This window comes from Coturnix japonica, chromosome 3 (genome assembly GCF_054131305.1).
Source record: "Coturnix japonica strain WE chromosome 3, WE-NBRP24, whole genome shotgun sequence".
In the NCBI taxonomy this organism is placed as follows: domain Eukaryota; kingdom Metazoa; phylum Chordata; class Aves; order Galliformes; family Phasianidae; genus Coturnix; species Coturnix japonica.
In genome coordinates this window covers 7,686,343-7,711,066 of record NC_140665.1, presented here as the reverse complement: position 1 = coordinate 7,711,066, position 24,724 = coordinate 7,686,343, and the positions used below count along the sequence as shown (strand labels likewise).

The 24,724-nt window shown below is 47.1% G+C and overlaps 1 protein-coding gene across 6 annotated transcripts in view; it reads right to left on the bottom strand.

The window, feature by feature from the left end:
* SPTBN1 (spectrin beta, non-erythrocytic 1) overlaps nt 1–24,724 on the bottom strand; it is a 149,779-nt gene that overhangs the window by 93,332 nt on the left and 31,723 nt on the right. The window contains exons 2-3 of one of the 6 annotated variants that reach the window (XM_085542530.1): nt 19,844–20,014; nt 18,024–18,113 (exon numbers count right to left, since the gene is read on the bottom strand). The gene's annotated coding sequence lies outside the window, so the exon portion shown is untranslated. Of the gene's footprint in view, nt 1–15,010; nt 15,181–15,248; nt 15,428–15,501; nt 15,610–15,942; nt 15,996–18,023; nt 18,114–19,843; nt 20,015–24,724 lie in introns of those variants that run through there. The other 5 variants (XM_085542535.1, XM_015856705.2, XM_085542531.1 and 2 more) reach the window with 5 other exon arrangements.

Here is a 24,724-nt window from a genome sequence, read left to right as displayed (position 1 = left end):
CCAATGGGAAAAAAAAAAAAACAACACACAGCAAGGCACAAAGTGCTCGTCCTGATCATTTCCTACCTAACTGCTGTTTACTGCAGTGTCTTTTGAAAGGCCTGGCAGCTCTCCAGCTCTCCTCTCGCTTTTCCTTTCTCCTGTGCATCACTCCAGAAGCCATCATGGGTGGAACAACAAGCCTTGGGAGGAGAACGAGCAGAATGCTCCCTCTGTGGTCTTCTCAGGCTCCAAAAGCATTATTTCTCTGGGGAAATCCTGAGCTTTGTTCCCCTTTCAGGGCAAAAAACACCATTTCAAAGCTTTACCAAATAATGGGATAGGAAAAAAAAAAAAAAAGAATGAAATCCAGGAAAGGTCATTTTTGAAGGATTTCCAAACTGCCACTGGTTCTACAGCCAAAAAGGCAGCGGGACCAGTTGTGTTACTCCCACTGGAAGAAATCCCAACATGGTACAGAGTTGCCCTATCACTCGTTCCAAATGACATCCATTGTCATTTGACATTTTTCGAGCGGAACAATTACTCGTGATCAAATGTTCTGGCTCTCCCTGCTCCCCAGCCAGCTGTGTTTTCCTCTTACAATTGCAGCTTGCATGCACTTGGAAGAAGCCCAGCTCTCCTCATTACAAAAAATGCAGCGTAACAGCTCATTAGGGGGGTGTAATGCTGCTATAAGGCTTCCAGAGGCCTGGTGGGTTGTGCCTGGGCCTGGGCTGCCCTTCTCACTGCACAGCCTCAATGGGATGCACTCACACGCTCCAGACACCAAAGTGGGCAAAGCCCTCCTCTCCCAGCACACACACAAAGGCTCTTTCCCTGAGCATCATGGAGAAGAGAGATGTGACATCTCAGAGTGGAGCAGAGAGAGCAGCTGTGAGAGGCACAGAATGAAAACGTGACCCATCCAGTGCACTGCAATCAATGCTTGAAACGAAATCAGCCAAGTCCATATTCAAATCAGGTCACCAGTAATTAAAGCACCCTAATTCGGAATAATAAAAGCAGGAAAACGTCTGGATTGGCACATACGGGAACATATGAACAGAGTGTTTTGAATTGCATGATGCACTGCTAAGAAGCTTTAATATAAACCTCAGGATTACACCACGCTAGCTTTTTTATTATTATACTCCCCATCAAAAATATGCACTGTGAAACAGTGAGAGGTGAAAGCAGACCTTTGAGCATTACTTCATCCTGTTTTTCCCTAAGGATCCTGCTGTTAGTTTCCATTTGCACAGTGCCTGCTATCACAGGCAGGACAGAATGAAGCTCTGAAGTGGAATTTTATATAAAACACTCCTATTCATGATGGCATCAGCGTCAACACAACGTATGGAAAGAGGCTTTAGAACTTCAAAAGCAACAGCAAAATTGTCCCCTCATTTCTGGAGCGATCTGCTTGCTCGACTCCATCTTAACACAGTGCCTCACCACGCAGTGATTCAGCCATTTTAATTCTGAATGACAACAGTTTGCTCTCCCTCCAGCATCGCATCGTGCATCAGGCTCAGCCGCCTGGAGAGCAGGAATCTCTCTGCATAAAGCACGTGCAAGCAAAGGTAAAATAAATAAATAAAGGGGAGAAAAACCTTCCCATCGATGCCAGGTGGAGGAGGATCCTCTGTGATCCATAAGGACTTGTGTCACTGCATCACTTTGCTCTTGGAAAGACATCAGAAGAAAAGGTAACCTGCAAAACCCAGGGTTTCTTTATGTCATGCTGCAATACTTGCACTCCTCTGGCATTTAGAAGGGACAGCTCACACAAACTGCTCAAAGGAAACAGAAACAAAACAGCTAATCCATTCAAATGCTCATTTCTGACATTCCATCAACCAAAGGCAAGTTCTGGATGAACAGAACGGAGCCTTTTCAGGTTAGCAGCAGATCAACAGGAACAAGCCCCAAGGAACAGACAAACCTACACTACACATTGGTGCTCATTGCCCCACAAGTGCTGGCAGTACCACTCCTCCATTCAGCTACTCCACGTTACTATCACCCTCAGCTACTGCAGAAAAGGCTGTGGAGCTGCACAAGTACCCGGTTTAACCATGACCACAAGAGGTTTGTACCAACTACTGCATTTTTGTTTATTAAATGCACATTACAAAACTAACAAGAAAAACATGTTCGTTATCTAAGTCACAAACATCAAGAGGAAAACACTCACTGACTAGGAATTGTAATGCAGTCTCTCCAGAATGGGCTGTAGAAGAAAAGACCCAAACAAGCCATCTCTGACACGCATAGATTAGACAGATGGTGCAGTCCAGTATCAAGGAGATTTGTGCTTGCTTGACTTTGCCATGGCTGAACTACCCATGAATCGCAGACACAAGAGAGCTGTGCTGGGTATTTACAAGGATTTTACGTCCATTGAAACTCCAAACCATTCAAAATTTTCATATGTTCTATGCAAAATAAGAAGTAAATAGAACTCAAAATCACTCTCACAGTTCTGGGGGGTTCCCAACCCTGAGTTTGGACTGGGAGTGGTTACAAATGGCAGCACAGATGCTGATTTAAAACAGATTGTTTTCCCTGAAGCTCATTACCCCTTAGAATGAGCATTTCTGGCACTGACCATGAACATCATGGGTCACATTCACCATCAGCACAACAGGCACACACTGAGCTGCTGCATCCAGAACGTGGGGACATAGAGCAGTAACCATACAGCTGTTGTACGTAGAGCACAAAAGCTGGAACAGCCATTTAATCAGCTGTTCCATCTGATGGGTTAAAAATCATTCTCATCACCATTCGTCAACACAAGCAGCAGAAAATATCAAAGCAACACTTTTATCCCCCCAAGCAACAGTTCCTGTAATTCTCCATGTGCCTCATTAGAGGGGAAGCAGACAGTACTGAGGCTGAAAACCAGAGCAACACTCTCACCTGCAGCATAACACTGGGAGCTTCATTTTCACAGGCATTAGATACCAACAGCTGCTATCAGAATGAATTGGGCCTGTGATGCTCTGAGCCCAAGGCACAACTGTCAGCTCTTCCCTTTCATCAACCCAAGCGGTGCCACTTAAAACAGCTGTGTCCCTACACAGGGTTTGCAGACCCCTCACCCCACCAAGGCTTTTTGAAGGCTCACCAGCTCAGGCGTTACCCACAGATATTTTAACTGAGACAAAATGACCCCCCATCTGTACTTTGCTTTTAAATATCCACAGACAGAACAGGAGAAAATAGGTTCTGCAGCAGCAAAAGCCAGGGATGTTTTGGAAGCTCTGTAGGAACTACAGCCTTATCACTGGACAGATTTTCTTTCACAGAGACAGCACAGCTCTCCATCCTTCCTCCCACTTCAATCTGCTATTAATTTCATAAAGATGGATCATAAGCAAGTTGAAGACAGTTTAACCCTGCTGAGAGCAGCCATAAGCCTGAGCAGCAGGGTTTCTTGCCCTTCAGAAAGAAGTAGCAGCACCCTTATCTATATATTTTTCAGTTTTGCTCAATTTACAGAGCTGGTCACGATCCTGAGTTATCCAAAACAGTTAACTCTGTTACAGTCATAAAATATGAGTTACTCAGTGTAATGTTTCCAGAGTTATTCAAGACCTGCCTGGGCACTTTCCTGTGCGACCTGCTGTAGGGAACCTGCTTTAGTATGGGTTGAGCTCAAGGATTCCCACAGGTCCCTTCCAGCCCCTGTGTTTCTGTCAACACGCCTATTCTAAGCAGAAGAACAGCTCTGAAGGCAGAACCCATGGCATGCAGAAGCCCAGGTGGAGGCTTGGCTCAAACACAGCGGGATGCTGAGCACAACTAACCTGCCCACAACCCTGTGTGGGTCCAGGCTAAAGTTTATGGGGGGACCTTTGGTAACAGAGCACACACACTGCCCATCTGACCCCCGGTCATTTATATAACTGCTTTTTTTTTCCCCCTATAATTGAATCACTGCTCATGAGACAAGAAACAGGAGCTGGTTCTAAAATAAGCCTCCCAAGATCTGATTCACGTTGCTAAGTAGTTAATGTTCGTCAGTGAGAAGCAGACATTAAAGCTAAGGTCCCTTACGCTGTCGCAGATTCTTCTACATTCCTATAAATCATTTGAAACGTTGAGGACACTGCAGCAGCAGCAGCCTGGGCACACACTGACTGCTGCTTGTACAGAGCTGCCTCCACACACTCTTCCTTAGAAACAAAAGCGTACTTGAATTCAAGTGAATCAGATGAATGATGCCAAGCAGAGAACAACGTGCTGGTACCCCACAAGGTGGCATTACGATCCATCACCAACAGACATGGGAAGGTCCAGCAAGTACTGACTGGAAATGCACAGCCTGCAAGTATGTAGCATCTACTATCCAGAATTGCCTTGGATAGTACTTCTGCTTAGCATAAATGCAGGCAGAAGTAATAAATCCCTCAGATCTAATACAAATCTGATGCAAATAGGCTTCATCAATGTTAGCTTCACTTACATCAACAAGTGACCGTAGGCAAGTTTAAGGAAGTGCTTTGGCCAAAATTGATTTTGTATTACTATGCTTTATATTAACTAATGTAAAACACCATTGGGGAAGAAGAACTAAACTCCCACCTCTACCCACCTCTCATCAGTGCATTCCTACAGCACGTAGGTTGGTGAGACAGCGCTCGCTGCACACATTTGAACTTGCCAAGCCCTTGATCTTCCTACCAAGCAAAAGCATTCAGATTGCACCCACCCTTGTCAGTGGCCTCCCAAAAGGCAATTAGTGGTTTGCTGCAACATTCTCCTCCTGCCATAGCACACAGGGCTGAACCTACAGTGAGGAGAGGCAGGTCCTGCGTGACCAGTATCATACGGCAGCCTGCTGCCTTGGCACAATGAAACATCTGATAATTAATTGTTATTATTGTCGTTATTTTAAATCACCTTTTTCTCTTGCATCACTCCTGGTTTCCCCCCCACCTCTTTTGATTTTAGATACTCTTCACTGTATTTTCATCCATTTTCTGCTTCTTTCCATCTCCCACTCATCAGTATTGTCAGTTCAGCAATCACAGCAGATGAGACTTGAAGAAATGGGGGTTTGACTCCTGAATAGCTCCAACCTTGGGAGTGAACCATTGATGCTCCAAGTACATAGCTTCCCTGGTAAAGCTAATTCAAGAACTTTTCTATTCACAGCGACTTCAAGTGTTGTAGAGAAGGGTTAATATTAAAGTACTGGAATTGGAATAGCAGTCACAGAAGGAACTGCCTATTTTAAGCAATGCACTGACTTCAGGATGACCTAAAGTCTTGGGACTGCAATACAGTGGGAGGCAATCACAGAGAAGACTGTGACCCAGTCAGTTTTACATAGTCAGCCTGCAGCTTTCCCCTGCTGCCAGTAACTAAGGTAGAAGCTGTACATTCCACCCCATTCCCCCACCAAAGTCACAGCTTTAAATGAAGCACTGCCAAACACAATGCTCATACAAATTATACTACTGAGCATCCAAATCAATGCCACTCTATTTCCTGGATCTTCCATTAAGGCTGCTCTGCTTGGCTTTCAGACTGTCAGCATCTGAACCTCTTGTTCAGGCCATAGAGTGAAATGTCTCAGTACAACAGCACAAGGAGAATTCTTTGTTGCCAGAGACCCAGCTCTATGAGCAACAAGTGCTGCTCACCCAAAACAGAGACAACACAGAATCACTGAGGGTAGAAAAGACTTCTAAGATCAGACCTGTAACATCATCACCCCAGGCATGTCACATCTGGAAAGTGGCTCATCAGTCCTTCCATGAGAGTCACAAACTTCAGCAGAATGACTGAGTGCATCTGATACAACATCAGCACTGCAGAATCAGGAACAGACTGCTAATGCTATCATTGCAGTATGTTAGCATGAACAAGGATAGAGGATGCAGTTTGGATGTGAGGTTTCCACCTGACCCCACATTTACATGGCTCAAAATATCAGAATAAGTCACCAAGACTCCATTTGAAGCACTGGAGCCTCCCAAACCCCATGTGTGTGTTTCAACACACATTCAGCTTCCACCCAGCACTTCCAAAGGCGTTCTGGGCTGCTGTGCCCTTTATCTCGAATGCAGAAAATGACTTAAGTGCTCTAAAAAATACCAGCATTTTCCAGGCTGTAGTCAATGAACGTCAAAAACAGGATGGAAAGATTTTCAAAAGGAACAAGAATGCATTGTTCCTAATAACAAAAATGGGAAGCTTTTTGTAATTTTATCAACATAATCGAGGGAGGAAACAACATGCAAAACACTCCCATATACTATTACACACTAAGGTCAATCTAGAGGAAAAAGAGAGCGGTATTATTTCACTACAGTTGAGTATTTTTCCACTACACACGTGACTTAAAGTACTTTCTGCTTTGAGAAAAGGAGAATGCAATTTAGAATAGCAGATCAAAACAAACAAACCTTGCCATTTACATGAGTAATTATTAAGGAACACTCACCAGGACTGCGCTTCCGATTCAGAAATAAAAAGAAATCCAACCCAACAGCAACAAAACCCAGAGCTTTTAGCAGAACTGGTGCACAAAGAGCTGAAAACAGCCCAGGCTCAGCCCATGGCAGTGCCCCAGTAACATTACATTGCTTAGAGCACAGCCCACCAACAATAAGGCCCCAAGCTCCTTTGCCAAACCAGATGCATGGACACAAGCCTCAGATGGACACATCAAAAACTACAACTTGGAGTCACAGAACAGCTTTGGTTGGAAGGGACCTTAAAGATTGTTGAGCTCTAATCCCTGCTGTGGGCTGGCTGCCCCCCACCAGCTCAGGCTGCCCAGGGCTCCATCCAACCTGGCCTTGGGTACCTCCAGGGATGGGGCACACACAGCTCTCTGGGCAACACTGCCAGGGCCTCACTATATTCACAACCAAAATACACATTCCCTCAAGAGCTATCAAATTCATACTGCTAGTATATCTAACCAGAATATAAACCACTGCGAGGCACAAAGGAAATTCAAAATAGTATTAGTTGCATAATGGATGTTTATACAAATTATGAGCATAATCACAGTTTCAGGACAGTTAGCTCAAGGTGAATCGCCCATCTATCTAATCCTTTAATAACATGCTTGGAATGCAATTTGGAAATTCCCCTCTGATAAAGCAGTCATGCTGCCTGCATAGTGACCATTTTTCAACACTCATTACCATCAAGCATTTCAGTCTTTCATAAAGGGCAATGTTTTGATCAATACACAAAATAGAGCATTAAAAATTATGACATTATTTTTGTTCCTGTTTTACATTTTTGTGTGCCCTCCTAGTTCTCTTTAGAGCAAACAGTGATAGCCAAGCTATTAAACAGCAGAAAGGAGATGCGCTTATATCAAATATGCATAAAACCTTCAAGGATAAGACTGTTACAGGCACCAATTAAATAGTCTCAAGAACTAACTTCAAGCCCAAAGTTCCTCCATGGCTCTTCAGCAGCTGATGACAACCAGAAGTTAAAAGTGAAAACAGCTGTTCTTCAGTTAAAAGCATGCTGCAACAACACGGACACACTGCCCTGCAAACTGCCATTAAGGTGACAGAGGTCCTGTGCCCTCTGCCAGGAATGTAAGGAACTTTGTGACTCTGAACCCCCCAAGCTCGCTGAGCCACTGCGGGTCCAAGTGACTGACATTGTTTCCTGTTGGTGGGCAACAGCTGTAGAAACATCTCTAAAGCAGCCGGCATGGCCCCACAAGCCCCGGCTCCACCTATCACTGGTATGTCCATGTGGCCCTCACCTGCCAAGCAGATCATTAGGACTCCATGGCATCCCATCCACTTGTGTAGAAGACGACCCCAGTTAAGGCAACAGAACTTCTTTGCCTCAGCCTATTCCAGTGAGCACCTCAACAAGCATCCCTAGATCCCGCCATACCCCTACACCCAAATACCGATCTTTGTTCCACTGCTCCAGCTGCATGACCCCACTCCACATTTGCTACTGGATGAGGATTGCTCAAACTAGAAACACATATGAGCTGTGCGTTCCCCATTACTTGCACCTGCCCACAATGAGGGGACCATTGTCCCCTCTTAGAGCTATTTACTGGCATTTTGATGCCTTTGCACATTTCTGGCAATCTTTATATTTCTAATACAGTTCGGAAGTGGAAACGAGCAACGTCTCATCTCAGACATGTTCCTCTGCTCATTTTTATACAGAGATGATGTAAAACCTTGATCTACGGGCCATGACAACATCAATTAGCACAGCTCCACATGCTTGGAGCCCTGCAATGTGGCACAGCTGAGGATTCACATCTCTTCACCTCTGAGCATCTCAGAGAAAGAAAATCTGGTAGCATTATAAAAAGAATACAAGGGTCCCTATTTCACTGCCACACAAAGTGAAGAACGGGTTGTGAATTCATTACCAATCTGGTAAATAAATAGTACTGCACAATAGTTACTTCACCACTTGCCTGGGTCATATATATTTAACTCTTCGTCAGATACATTTAATCCACCTTGAAGTCATTATATTCTTGTTTGTCTTGCTTACGAGGAGAACAGATCTCTAAAAATAACTTGCTTCCGCCACCTCTCACATCCAGATTAAAGCATTATTGCCCATTTTTCACATCTCTTACTTAATTTGTGCAATTTCTGTAACTTTTTTTGCTCGAAAATACATGGAAATAACACGAGAAGTTATACATAACTAAAAAACACGAATCTCAGTGACATGCCAACTGGAATGCATTTTATTATTGTTATTTAATTTGATTCACCTTTTTTGCTTGTGTTTTATGAAAGCATACCCTCCTTGGAGCCAGATTCTGACCAGCAACAAAGCTACTTGACACACTCCAGCAACGCAAAGCTGCAAAGCTGGCTTAGTGGGCCAGCTGGGGTCAGGGAATCCCCCCGTGGTGTATCTGCTATGCCACGTCCTCTCCCCAGCCCAACCCTGGAGAACAACCACAGCACCCTGCTTTGTCCATCTAGCAGGGCAGCCCCTCCTTCCCCAGTGAGCCAGGCAGCAGTGCACTCAGTGCTAAAGGAGCCTTCTCCCAGCACCAAAGCTCAGGGGGGAACACACAGACCTGCTCTCCTCTGAGCATGAGCCACGTGGATCATGCTTGGGGCCAGAGATTTCAGCTGTGGTCCAGACATGATGGCAGAACCACATCTCGCAGTCTTTGAGAGCTGGACAGACGCCAGGCTCCTAGCGCAGATCAGAAGCTGGCAGGTATTTTTCCACAAATGAGGTAATCCATTGGCCTTTCTAAAAGCACAACGCACATCACTAGGCCCGAAATCCACATGTGCTGAAAGGTCACGGCTTGAGGTAGTCTGGACTTTTCGTTCTGGACCTCTTAGTCCATAACATTCCTGCTTTTCTCTTACCTTGCCAAGTCCCTGCAGCCACAAGAGCAAGAACCCAGAGAACAGATATTTCAGGCTCTCCTTTTCTACAGCAGGTGCCCAGCAGGGCTGAGCACAGCTACCTGCTGACTCAGGGCATTACACCCCTGCTACAAGCCTCTGGCCCCTGCTCTTCCCTACGTTATCCCATCTAGAAGCTAACTCATCTCCTCCCCGTGAGAAACTAATTCAGGCATCACAGGTTTTAAGTTTAAATGGCTTACGCCAATGGCTAAAGCCACATGATCAGACTCATGTTGATAAAGGACTGAAAGTCAAATGTGCTTATTTTTACCCTTAAACAAAACCACGTGCAGCCTGCAGTGGTAAACCACCACTTGTTTTAATACCCAACTTCCAATTGCTTGTATCCATCACCATGTTCCAAAATCCTGCTCCTACCAACCAGCTGAGGCGTGTCTGAGGCTCTGAGCTCAGCTCACCACCGTGACATGATGAATGGGAGGATGCTGCTCCTAACCCACACCAGGACACAAACCCACCTCATTTCCTAATCAGGTAACAGTGAATAGCACGTAAACAGCTTGCCCCAAGCTGAGCTGCAGGCCTTATGCTTCATTTCTATGGCTTTATTCTTCCAGCTTTTTCTTCCTTTATTTTTCTTCTAGCTTTTTTTCTTCTCACCTATGTTCCTACCCTGCCCTTGGTTAAAGGCTTGCGAAGGACCACAGTGTTATCAAGATGCAAACAGAATGCATAACCAAAAGGATCTCCCTGAACCCTCCGTCTGCAACCAATTTTCAGGAAGGCATTTGTGCTAAAATGAAGTAAGTGATAACTTTCCACATCTCCTGTTATCCAGAGTACTATTTTAGGGAGACTGTGACAGCATCCGCGCTTGTCGCTTAGCCCTGCTTCCAATCTCTGGCAGATGCCCAGCACATTCCGGTGCGTAATGCACAGCGCTCGTTGTGGCGCAGTCCCACTAATCTCTCAAACACATTGACTAAGACTTTCCCACATAAACTGGCCCACCCTTGACTAGGGAGAGGTCACTCAGTACAATCAGCCTTCAAATGAGAAAAACAATCAGAAAAAGCTCCTCTGATGCCAAAAATGTGGAAGAGCAAAACGCAACAGGCGCCAGCCTTTGCTCTATCAGAACTCACAGGCTGCAAGATGAGATCTTTGGCTGGTACAAACCACCACAGTTCCACCAATATCAACCACAAGTTTCTTTCAGATTTAGAATCCGGCCTCCTGACAGCATTTCATATTTCAATAAAAACACAGTATTCTAAAGGTAGCATTCAAAACATCCCCATATCCACTTGCCCGCTGACTGCCATAGGCAGACCTAGGCTCAAAGAAGCTCCAAAAAACCACTCATTTGGTAGCAGGAGGCAAAATGTGCTTTCTCCATCTAAGATAACCAGCTTCATGCCACATTCCAGTGCTGCTACAAATTGATTTGCTGGTAGCATACCAGAGCTATGAGCTGCCCATCAGTGCAAAGCATTCCATCCACAGAGACTGGCTGGAAATCACCCTGAAACGCTCACCTTTTGTTCACCAAGAGAGAAGTTGGTGATAGCCCTTGGAAAGGGAAGGAAATCTCATTGTTAGTTTAGCTACAGACAAAAGCTTTCAAACTCAGATGCCAAAGCAAAAACCTAGAGCTGTTAAAATAAGCTCACCTACATCAAGCCAACATAGATCTGCAGACAGCACCCTTTTCCCTTTTGAAGGCAAAAAGGAGAGGAGCCACTTGCCTTAATTAGCACTTTGTGATGTCTAGGCGTTAAACGAGATCCACAGAATAAGTAGAAGAAATAAGCATTTGGTCACGTTGCACAAAACAGCACGATTTGCTCTGCACTGCTTACTGCAGTAACCACAAATTATCACCACTGCAAACTGGGCTGCAGAGCTGCCCAGCCAGCACAAGCAGTGCCCTCCAAAACAAAACACCCAGACAGCCTTCTTGCTCTTCCCAACACAAGGCCTTCTTTCAACGTGTCAAAGTAGGAACCAAAAGCAGACACTCTGTGCCACTCTATAATAAATCAACCAACAGCGAGACAGTGGATCAGATAGCGTAACTCACAGGAACCGAATATCCAAGCAGATCTGAATGACTGCTGGGCAGTTGGGAGTCTCACAACACCTTGATGAAGCACATGGGGCCGTAATGATGCTGGGAACTGAGTTTTGCAGGAGAGATGAGGGCCCTCCCAGAGATGCCTATTGGATTGGCCTGGGAGATGATGCTACCCAAGCTCAGGTTCAGTACTCAGTGTAACCTTACGGCCAAGTACACCCAGCTGGCTGCCCAGCCCCCAGCAAGGAGAAACCAGCTTTAAAGAAAACATTTAAGTGTCTGTAATCCATAGGGATGAAGGCTGGGAGGGACCACAACCACTCATGAACGCTGTAGCACTCCTCAAGTTGGCTACTTTGGTCATGAAGCAGTACAAAAAAACCCCAAGCTTTATTTGCTCTAGGCTGCATCTCCTCACCCTGATCACACCTTCCAGCAGCTAATGGCAGCCAAATTGGCTCTTTTAAACTGCACACACAACCACCTATCTATGACAGATCGCCCGCAGCCCCACTGGCACAGGGGATCAGTGCTGCCCATCCATCCAAAGTATGTTTTTAACTGAAGAGAAATGGTTTCTTCTTATGTACAGTACCAGCTGTGGCCATGTGAACATGAGCAGGAGCCCAACAGCATCATCCTGAACGTGTTTCACAGACAACAAGCCAAGCAGCCACCAGCAGGTGCAGCTTCATGATGCGGCCTCTTCTTCCAAAAAAAGAACAGCACATGTTCTGCACTCCAGCGAATAGAAAAACTACTTAATTTGGAACATTTACCTGTGAACAGACTCACAGCAGTGTATTTTTAGACGCCTGTGTACTAATGGCACACCTCTCCCATTCCAACAGCACAAGTGGTATGGCCAGCTCGGCTATTCACAGCACCAACGTGTGTGTGTTAGCATCTGTTGGCATGAGGCTTTCATGCCGAGTGCCTCTTGTGTTCATTCCTTGCCCTCCTCTTCACAGAGGACACTGCTGAATAAGCCAAACCAACGCTGTCTCACCTTGTGGTCCCAATGTTCAGTGCCTTCAGGAGATGGTGAAATGAAGATGAGCATGCAGCAGCACAGTGTGTTTCTCTGGCAGTAGCAGAGACACCAAAGATATGCTAAAAAAAAAATGCTGCTCTAGAATGAACTAGATGCATTTGTACAAAATGGAAAGAGAAGAGCAAGGGGGAACATCCTCAAGAGCTCACACTTAGCACCAAAAACTTCATTCTGAGAAGAGACACAAAAAATACTAATGGTGCAGAGAGAGAATAGCTCAAGACACTCCTCAACCTTAACGTGTCCTTGGCCATACAAAGACTTTTCCACCCCTGAGAACAATTACAGAATCACAGATGCACCAAGGTTGGAAAAGACCACTGGGATCACCCAGATGGCTGTACAGCTTCTCCTATTCACATACAGTGAATAAGTAGAAAATAAGTGAATAGTAGAAATAATGGTTTCAGATGTAAGTCCACCCTCCCTTGCCACCTTTATCAGCTATAAAACCTGGTCTGAACTCAACCATGCAATGACACATAAGAAAGTTTTCCTCATGGAAAGTCAGGCTTTTTGATGAGAAATGGACAGTACCAATTGGATCTGGAATGAGCCAATAGATGAAAAAGAAATGACACTGGACAAGTCGGGGAGGGAGGGGAAGGGGAAAGAGGACTGCTTAAATACATAGAATTAATCTGCATCACTCCGTTAAATAAGATGAGACCTACTGAGCATAAAAACCAAAACCCTTGCATGCAGAATCTCCATAACCTTCTTCTCACTGGATGAAGGCAAAGCCTTGAAGGCCCGGCTTTGGCTGCAGCAGCATTGCACCCTTGTTTATCAGAAAAATAGATTAGCTACAGGTCATTTTAGGAGTAATAACAAAGATCTGGCAATGGAAACCACATGTGGAAAAGCACAGCGCTGGGGAACAGCAGTCTCAATGCGGTCTCCTTACAGAACAGCCACTGCAGCTCGGTGCCATTTGACAGCACACGCATTTCACTCCAACACTTGCTTTGCCATGCAAGAGGTCCTTGGTGATAACCACCAGACACAAGGTGATTTCTAAGTTGTAAACACAGCAGAAAGCCAGAGGAGACGAGTACGTTTTCATACTGCAGAAATGCAGGCTCGACTCCCTCCGGATTGACTCGGGCACACCGCCATGAGCTCGCGCAGAGGGTAGGGCTGATTGCAATGGCACACTCTGCAGCTCCATCGGCTGGAAGCAAACCCCCAACACACACACCAGCCTGTGCATCAGAGCAACCCCACACGGCCCCGTGCAGCACGGATCACCCAGAGGCAGCCTGCTCTCAGCCCAAGCGCCCATTCATGGTGTGCATCACACAGCACGGAAAACAACCTGCAGCGCTCTGCTTCCCAACCCCTTATTTAACTTCAAGCCAAAACAGCCCTCAGTGCTGCCAACGGCTCCTCACCCTGCTGAGCCCATCCACCTCCCACAGCCCGAGCACAGCTGACTGCAGAGGTTTTCCTAGAACCACGGAACAGCGAGCAGGAGGGAGGGAGGCCTGCAGCCAGGCAGCAGTCTGGGCTGTGTATCGGAGCTGACTCATGGGGAAGGGCAGCAGCAATCAGCTATTGGGCTGGATTTTAACTTGTGCCCAGATTGAATGACTAAGGAATTTAGGTACCTGTAGAGATCAGCAGTCTGCGTATCCTTTGCAGTGAGCCCTCAGCATCTGCATAAACAGACCTCATCTGTGCTCCACAAAATACGCCCCAAATATGTCCTCCTCACAAACAGAACACAATGTCGTAATCCAACTAGGAATATTAAATCCTGTAACTGACTCACATTAAAAATAAATCCCTCCAACAAAAGGGATTTAAATGATGACATTTCATGTACGTTGAAGGGAACACAGAAGCATCTTATACGCAGCAGATCGGTGTGTTGGCCGAAAGGGGCCCGGAGCTGCACCGGGGTCTCCCATGCATGCAGCATTTGCCCCCTCCATTCCAGCTCTGCGTGCAGGCGGCGCTCAGCAGCTCACCCACCCCACAGCCGCAGGATTCACACCACAATGGGGATGAAACAGCATTCGTTATGCTTTTCTGCGTTGTTTTTTTTTTTTTTTTTTCTGCCATTGAAACAGCTGCAAGCTCCTATTTCATCCCCAGGCGCTGCCGTCCTCTCCTCCGAGCCGACCTCCTTTTTAGCACCGAGCCGACGCTACGGGATGCGATAACGAAACAGCTCAGCGCCGGCTCAGCCTCGTTCCGCAGTCGTGAGCCCACGCTCTCCCCGCGGCCCCCACCTCCCCACCCCCCCTCAGCCTCCGGGCACCGTTCAGCCCATCTCCGCAATGGCCCGCGGAGCTCACACCGCGATGCCGGCATCGCTCGGGCTCGGAGCTTTGTTCCCGGCCGTCATTGAGGACAATGCATTCCCGGCCGCTGAACGAGCGATGGGATTTGGTTTTGTTTCCCGACCCCGGCGAGCGGCGCTTTGCGGCTCATTTCCGAACGCGGCACAGCCGGGCAGAGGACGGTCGTTCCATCTACAGGGTCGTCTCGATTCAAACACAGAACGCGGAGGTTTTCTACCTAAGGACGGCGCCGAGCGAGCGCGACCCTACGGCGCCCGTCGCAGCCTGCCATGTTTCCTCCCCGCACCGTCCGCCGCAGTGCCGTTCCATCTCGCACACGGCGACTCGATGCCGCTCGCCGCCCGGCCCGTTTCCCGCAGGTCCGGCCCCGCAGCACAAAGCCGCAGCACCGCCCGGCTCCGCCCGCCCCCCGCGCCCCGCCCGTGCCGCAGCGCCTTCCCGGGCGCGACCCGCACCGCGGCTCGGGACGGACCCCAATAACGCGCAGCGCCGCGGTGCTGGTGCCGGTGTCGGTGTCGGTCCCTCCGCGGGGCGGCGGCTCCGTGGCGAGGCCGCGTTGGGGCGGGGCGGCTCCGCGCTGACAGCTGCCGGGCGCGGGGGGGGCCCGGGCCGCTCCGCTGTGCGGCGGATGGAGGCTGCGGCGGGGACACGGCCGAGGGGGGTGGGGGGGACCGTCCGCACGAACGCTCGAGCCCTGCCCGGCCCTACCTCCTGCTGCCCGCGGGGCGGCTCTCCCTGCTCGGCTGCGGCGCGGACTGACCGGCGGAGCCCGCAGCCCCCGCGCTGCGCTACGAGGCGCTGCGCTGCGCTCCGCCCGCACGGCAGCGAGGGGCGAGGGGCGGTGCCGAGGGGCGGGGGGCGGCGCTGACGGGTGGGGGTGGGGCCGGGGCGCCGTCCCTGCCCTGCGGAGGCTCCGAGCGGCCGCGCTGCGGTGCCGGCAGGTGGCTCCGACGCGGTCCCGGTGCTCGCCGTTCTCCTCACGGTTACGTGGAGGCTCGCTCGCCTCGGGCATCACGCTCCTCCTCCTCCCCCCCTGCCTCTCTGTCCTATCGCGGGGACAATGTTGGCTCCCCTCCAGCATCCGCTTCCTCCATCGCAGCGCTCCCGCTGCTCTGTCATTCCCCGTGGGAAGCCCATCCCGGCTCTCACTTCCTCCGCCGCTGATCCATCCCCTGCATCTGCCCCGCCGCCTTCCCACGCGAGCAGTGACGCCCAGTCTCTGCATCTCCAGCCCCGTGCCGCTCTTCCCTTCTGCCCTTCGCCGCCCTCCCCCGCCACCCTTTCCTCCCTCCTTCTCACCCCCAGCTCCCTCAGTGCTGCCCGGAGCCCCCCGCCCCGAGCTTTCCCTTATCTGGCTCCGACCCCTCGGTGCCTCAACGCTTTGCCAAGGTTTGTGACATCCACTTCCTGGCCTGGTCTCTGGAATACCGCTTCGTTTCCATCACGACAGCGTTATCAGCCTGGCTCTCTGGGATGTTTTGTTCTCTCTCAGTTTCCAGGGCTGCCTCCCCCGGTCCCCTCTTTGCACCCAATTCCCCATGTGAGCCCCAGCAGTCAGTAACTATCATCATTCCCTCTGTATTCACTGCAAGGTGAACCCAGCCCATAAAACTAAAACACATAACACAAGCATTCAGGAAGAACCTCTCCATTTGGGATCTACTTCTCCATTTGGAAGTTATCTCGCCCCCAGCAACAATCTTTGCCTGTCCTTGTGTCCAGCCATTCCTTCAAAGCATACACAAGGGAGAGCCTCCAACCTACAATCCAAGCAGGCCTGCCATGTTTGTCGTACAGCTCGCTGCCCTGAACACCCTGCTCAGCTGGGCTTTGCCCTTTTATTTGCCCTTCATGCGATGCTCTCACAGACTCCCAACCATCTCACTTTGGTCCTACCATTGGCTCTCCAACCATATGTAACTTCATGCCTTCTCTTGTTCCTAAGTTCTACATGAATTTTGACCAGAGTCACTCCCACATCTGCCTGACTGTGGTGGTTCATAGCTAGTGCTGGGGATAGAGCAGCTCAAGCAATTTGTACAAGGGTTGAGAATCAGCCATGTTTGTGTTCTTTGCTCATGCAACATCTTGTAGGATCAGAGCTCAAGATCAAAGTTTCTAGACAAATCCTACAATGTACCTGCTTCTATGCAGTGAGAATGTAGCAGGTTGGTAGTGGCAGTAAAAAAGGAAGATGAGCCTTTATTCATTTAACATCAGTAATTCCAGCCACTGATATTTCTCATCCACCACTGTAACAAAGGACAAGTCAGTCACTTCAGACACTTGAGGAAGTCTGATACACAAAGAAAGAATAAATAAATGAGAACAACTTGTCCAAACCTTCCTGAATGCCCCACAGTGGTACCAAGACAGGATCTGCACTGCTCCTGAGCAAAGTGTTCACTGAATTCTGCCCCAAGGAGCATGAAAAATTCCAGTCTGTTTCAGAATAATGTGGACTGTATCTCAAAATGCTTCACAAATCACAATTTCCATTAACCCAGGAAGGCTTCTGCTCTTGGAAAAAGCTGGATAACTTGGCTATGGACAAAAAACTAGCAAGTGCCTACGTGTACGTGCTCTAAAATGCTTCAGGCTTGGAAGGATAACATTCAGCTGAGTTTTGATCCAGCATGAATATAGCTTTTACTTCAGCCACCAGTAACAGGAATTCAGAGAACCCAGTGATGTACACATCATAAATACAAACACAAAATTGTTCAACCCCTCAGATGTTAAGAAACATCAGAAAAATACATCTTCTACTCAACTATTAATATCTCTTACACAAGTAGGCAGGAAAAAAAGAGATCATAATAGATGGGAATGAGCAAGAACATTCAGTGTATTTAAAGATTCTGTCTGTCTTAGCCCACATAGCTCAGAAATGGGTGGGCCATTGATTATCATGGAAATAACTGGGCAGGAATGAATGCCTGAAGAAGCAGAAACCAGAATAGCAGGGATACTATGGACTCCAACCAGTCCTCCCAGTTACTTACAGTCACTTTCTTTCTTTATAAGTACTCACATTTTGTAACGAATGTGGCAGCTCCAAATGTTTTACCAGCGATAGCTGAAATCAGCATCTCTGGGTTTGACAGAGAGAATGTTATTCTCATTAAAAAGTGCCTGCAACTATTTGTCAGTATTTGCAGCATGAATATTCTGCTTGCACGGTTAGAAAGCTGAAGCCTATGAAGTTGAGATAAAGTGGGAATACTTACAAGTGAAAATACCAGCACCTCCTTATTCCAGCAAGTGAACTCAGACAAACCTCTCACATTGGTGGTCACACTCCCCTTCCTTTAATCAAACTGAAAGGAATGGAAAGAGTGTTGTTATTAGAAACCATTATAAAATGAAGTAGAAAGTGTCAGCAAAGCAACGTTAGGTGTATTCACTCCCTTTCTGCCCATTACTTTGTAGTTAGCCTTGATTTGGAAGCCTGAGGATTCTTTCCTTCTTGTGCATTTTGTCCATAGAGTTGTGAATTTCTTGCACATGAGCTGTAGAATCACTGAGGCTGGAAAACATCTCTAAGAACATCCAGTCCAACCATCAGCCCACCCCACCATGCCCACTGACCACGTCCCTCAGTGCCACACCTCCATGGTTCCTGAGCACCTCCAGGGATGGTGAGCCACCACTTCACATGAGAATGGAGAAATATTTCAGCTTCCTTTCTTTTCTCTTTTGAAAATCTCCTATGCTGCTGCTTCTCAACAGCACTCTCAGACTCTCACCCCTCACAAACACATCCACGTGCACCTTAACACCTCCACTGAGAGGAGGCCACACCGTGGGTGTGACAAAGTAAACACATTCCAAAACCTCTGAAAGATAACCATGAAGTCACACCTTAGATAACCCAACACGCTGCTCAAAACAAACTGGGAGAGCTTCATGTGGATTCTTACTCTTTTCAGGATCTAGAGCATTTCAGTCGGATCTTCATGGGAACTGGGTTTGCAATCAGGTATTCCCAAATGGAAACCAAAACCAGCAGATCTAGATCACATATTGAGAGAGCCGTAACTGGGAAGGCAACACTAAAGCTAGAAAAAAGGTTGGTAGCAGCTGCCAAAAAAGACAGAAGAAATACATGCAGAGGAATGAACCCTGTGACAAAATGTTCCCAGCTCTACTATTGAGAAGCAGTGTGCTGTTAGAAAAGCGCTACCTAGATCCAGTTCCACAGGTTCACAGTGTGACTGAGGAGGAGGATGCTCCTCACACCAGGCACACCTTTCCTCCACCCATAGTGCCCCGTTTTATACCCATCCTGAAGCTCAAAGGTGCAGATCTAGACTCATGCTTTGTCTGACTTTAATAGACTTGGCCAAGACTGTGAAAGGACAATCAAAGATGGGTAATAATTTGCCTAAAAGAATAAAATCTTCACTTCCTCACTATGTGCACAGCCTGTTCAGCAGCACAGTGGCTTCTCCACTGCACACATTCCTTCACAAAACTTTATCTTCTCACCACCCTACAAGCACCGAGCTCTGTGCTTCACCCTCACTTTCAATCAGCTTTGATTGAAGGTGAACTTCGATTGAACCTCTTCCCACGGTCTTCTCACAGGTGTATTTCTGTTTCCAACTAATGCAATAGCTCTGTCATATCCAGGCCAAAATCTCGATTTTCGAACTGAAAGAGGAAAGACTTAGATTGGATATAAGGAAGAAGTTTGGGACAGGAAGGGCACTGGCACAGGCTGCCCAGAGAGGTGGTGGTGCCCCATCCCTGCAGACACCAAGACCAGGCTGGATGTGGCTCTGAGCACTGATGGAGCTGTGGGTATCCCTGGGCACTGCAGGGGGTTGGACCAGATGGCCTTTAGCAGACCGTTCCAGCTCAGACCATTCTGTGATCCTGGACTGTGTGCTGGGCCTGAACAGCACCAGCTACTCCTCTCTCCCAGATGCCATTGTCACCATTTTTCCTACCTCAAGCCTCCAGCATGCTTAAAGGACCCACTTTGCCACATACCCAATACATCAACCCCTGTAAAATTACTCAAGCATATGAAGTATGCACTTACAGAAGCCTTTGCCTTGGCCTTCACCAGTTGCTCTCTGCTTCCCACGCCACCAAAGTCAGCGGTGGAAATGCTGACGGTGTGAAGAGAAGATGGCCTTCCTGCACTCTGTGCCAGCATCACAGCAATCTGCAGCGTCCGGGAGGAGTCCTGGCAGGAGTCCTGGTGCTGGGCCTGCAGCGTTGGGGAGGAACAGGAAGCATTAGCGAGATCTGGTAGAGGCACAGGGCCAGCGTACCTCAACATCCCTCACAGATATTTCCATTGTGTTTGAGTCAGTATATTAACAAATAAAATAAGTATCTTGGGACCTACTTGCATGACCTGCAGGCTCCGCGCAGCAGAAACCCTATCACAGAGAATGTCTACAACTGCAGACAAAGGTATGCCTGGAGCTGCACAGACAGACACAAAGTAGGTTTACGCCAGCCAGCTCAGGCACCAATAATAGCTTGGCTGCAGCAGTGGGGGCCCAAGGGCAGCTGTACAAAACCTCCCTGCAAAGCAGAGTAGCACTCACAGCACACCAAGCTGTGTACTACCAGGGCTACACTGCTGTTAGGGCTTAACTAGCAAAATGAGGGCTGCTGCAGGTTTGCACGTATGACCTGGACACATGCATTTGACTACAGACTAAATGTGTTCCCCAAAAGTCTGACATTTAATGAGGAGCAAGTAATAGAGAACACTTCTGTGACATATCAGTTCACTTCCCTTTCAGAACAATCTTTGTGGAACAATTTGAGTTCTATGTACTAAATGGTGTCAAAGCAGCAAGGTTTGCACTTATGCATCAGGAGAGGAAAGGGGATCAAATGCTTGAACGTCATTTAACAGAGATCTCTAACCTGCTTCCAAGAAAGACTGCTTTTTTGAAAATGTACTGGCCTACAACACATGCCTTCCTAGTTTTGAACTCTCAGCAATGAAGGCCAAGAAAACTGAATCACCAAATCATTGAATCATGGAATCATTATGGTTGAAAAAGACGTCTGAGATCATCCAGTCAACCATCAACCCACCCCCACCGTGCCCACTGCCCATATTCCTCAGTGCCACATCCCACGGCTCTGGGACACCTCCATGGACGGTGAACCCACCACTCCTGTGCAGCTGTGCCACTGCATCACCGCTCTGTGGAGAAGGAATTGTTCCTAACAGCCAACCTGAACCTCCCCTGGCACAACGTGAGGCAGACAGGATCCACAGTTCCTCCATCACTTTCCAAATGGGAATTGATAAGCTGTATTTGCTCACTGGGAAGGTGAACCTATTGCCAAATGCAGTTTCATTAGCCCTCTATTGATGCTCTTCCACAATTCACTAGTAATGTTCCATCAGAACAAGACAAGTATGAAACCTCAGCTTGGAAAATTCTGGCATAGAAGGAAAATGTATGTTCATCTATTTATAAATGAAGTCTGAAGCTTCACTGATCATCCTATAAATACTGACTTGCCAAAATCCAAAGTAATGAATCTGCTAATTCACCCAAAGAAGTGAACCTGACACCTCATGCTCCTCATCCAAAGCAGCACTTTCCTACAAAATATTGCTTCTACCTTATCTACGCAGTATTTTTTTTAAGTGATTTTGAAATTTACGTGCTTGGATGCAAGGCTCAAACACTGGTTTTAGATGAGGAAAAAAGAATCTAATGTTTGTAGTAAGGATATGAAGCTAAGTCTTCTTCCTCCAGGGCTGCACCTGGCAACACTAACTTAACCGTGTTCACTGGTTCCTTGAGCAGCCACAGCTGATGCAGAGTGTCCCCCCAGCCACAACCAAAGTTATCACAGAATCATTAAGGCTGGTAAAGAGTTCTGAGATCATTGAGCCCAACCCCAGCCCACCCCACTGTGCCCACATCCCTCAGTGCCACATCCCCACAGCTCTGGGACACCTCCATGGGCGGTGACCCCACCACTCCTGTGCAGCTGTGCCACTGCATCCAAAGGAACTGTTCCTAATATCCAACCTGAAGGATGCTGGTTATGCACCGCTTCTCTACCTCTGATCAGTAGCTCTACAAGGATGCTCTCTGCACAACTGTTTGTAACTGTCTAGAAAACACTGTGCTGTACCTTAGTCCTCGATAAGAGTCAGTTCCAAACCTGTATGGGATCCTTTGCAGTAGAAGTGAAATTTGGACTTCATGAAAAAAGTCTGATTTTGCTGTCAATCCAGTTTATTACAAAAGGATTTTGATCTTAGGGACAAAAAAAAAAAAAAAAAAAAAAAAAAGGCTGCAAGGAAAGCCCGCAAAGCCAATGGGAAGGAGGCAATCCATAAATCCAAGACTGGCTATAATGTTTTTGCCAATTCCCAGGCACTGTTAGAGTGTTTGTGATACCACTGGAAGATGTCAGGTCAAAAACAGGTAACAGAATCGTAATTTTCTCAGCACAGAGATGACTTCTTTTTTTATTTTTAAGGTGCTGACAGACCAGAACTGATTTTATCTGCTTTTACACTCAAGATATTGCAAGGCACTTTACAAATCAATGCATTGCAGCGGTTCGATTATTTCCAGCAAATGGAAGCCTAGAATAGAAAAAAATGGTATTTATATATGACAAGAACCTGATGCCAGAATTTCAAGATGGAACCTACATGGTGATAAAGATAAATGATCGCCCCTTCCCCCTGAAATGACTGGAACTGACTGGAACATTTATCTGCTTATTCAAAAGACACGGTGCTATGACAATCACCTGAATTCCTGATGTTTGGATTTAGCTCAGAAGATTCTGAGCTTGCAGCAATGGTTAGATCCAGGGTTAGGCAGAAAAAAAACAAATGGGGGTATTTTTTGAATAGCACCCACTGCGCTGTGTTACGGCTCTTCCCCAGCCTCATAAACACTGTGGAACGCTATAGAAACAAGCAGTAACTATGTTTAAACCAGAGGAAGTTGTATCTTATCAGGATACAGTTGTATAAATAATTTAACAAATAGGAGCCGGTCCACACTCCTCGTCCTTTTACAAAGAAAAATAACAGAATGGAAAATCCACTGTTCCCACCGCATGCAGAAAGTCAGCCCTGTGTCTGTCACACACAGACCAGAGCTGATGACTGCTGGAATGTTCTTCCTCCAGCTTTGGATCAGGCCCACGGTGGAAACAGAGAAAGTGATCGATACCTTTCCAATTAAGGTAAAGAATCCAGAGCACACGTTTCACTTGGAATATAAATCCACATACAGCAGTTACATCGGTATAAATGCACAAAATGAAAGAAAATGACAAAGGACTATGACATAAGAACACAGCCATTTGGGGCAGTCTGGATATTTTTCTCTTTCATTTTAGAATGAGTGACTCACAGGGACCTAAAAAACAACAACAACAACAAGAAGCAATAAACCAGGACTGTTAGTAGCAGTGGTAACCTTGCTCACTCTGGGATTCTGCTTCTGTTAGAGCAGAAGCCTGGGGTACTTTTTTCCTCCTGTGAATACACTGCGAGTCAACAACACAAATAAACATTGCAGAACTCTTTTGTACTCATGTTTTGTTTCTAAAGCCATCTCACAAGGAGTCACAGTTGGGTCCCAACAACTAATAGGCCTGAGGATGGGAAATAGATTTCACAGCTTTTCACCCATCTGATTCCAATCTACTAAAATCCAAAGGAGCAGTCACAGCTTCCAGCCAGCACTTCTTAGGACCACAGGCCACTTCCCACCATCCATACATTTGTAATGCACCGCAACCACTGGCAGTAACTAACACACACGAGTGGCCCCAGCAAGGGGACAGTGGAAAGAATGAGGTTTTTGTTCCAGCAGCAGTACCCTGAGAGACAGAGTAAGGCACACTAATAAAAGCATATAGGAAAATAAAAAATGGAAAACCCCACCCTTCCCGTGCTCCCTGGAGCCTCGCAGCACCAGACAGGCCCTGATAGTCAATATGTAACCTTGGTCCTTCTGCTAATGAGACAATACAACCCAACACGCCATGTCTGTCCTCAAAGGCCAGGGTTTGTTTTCATGGAAGCTAAAGCAGAATTTGTTGAACCTCACATAAAGATTCTCCTGTACTGCTCATGATTCAGTTGTGCTTTTGCATCAGACATAAGCAAGGTATAACGCCATGCTTTGCTGCTGCCTCCCAGGTTCTCCAGCTGTCTCAGAAGTGGACACAGACCTCAGAAGGGTTGTGTGATCAGTGCTCTGCACCCACCAAGGCAAAACATGGGTACTGTAGGAAGCACTCAGTGGTAAGCAGCTCCCTCCCAGACTCACTTTGCCCTGATTGTTCCCTACCTCGCACCAGAGTGTCCTCAAAAATCCATTTTCCTATTTTGGCATGTTCCGTGCAATCCAGAAATGGAATGCAAATGAACAAATCCTTGCTTTGATTTGGCCCTTAGCTCTCAGAGGAAAATCAGTCTTACAGTAAGGGACAGTTCAAGCTGAGATAATGCAGATTCATTGCCTAATGAATGGAGACTGTCTTTTGCCATCTTCTGTAGCTTGCAGCTCTGACCTCTGCTATCCCAAGCAGTCAGGAGGGTTTGGCAACAATGCAGTAATTCATTTATTCCTCATCTACTACTTAAGGCTGCCTGGTCTATTTATTCTTAGCTCTGTTCTCATCTTACCCATTTTTCTTATATGCTTTACTGCTTCTACAGTAGCTGCAGTTTGTTGACTTATAACCTCGAACCGCTTAACACCAGAAAGCAGACCAGATAGTTCCCTGCTTGGAACAGTTGTTCCCTATGAGCCTAGATGGGAGCAAGTTCCAGAATCAGAAACATTCTTAAAAGGATGATGGATATTTCTAAATACTCACGGTTCAGGTGAGTCCTTGTGGGTAAATTATGAGCATGTATTCCTGACCAGAAGAGATGTAGCTGAAGGAAGTGTGGGGC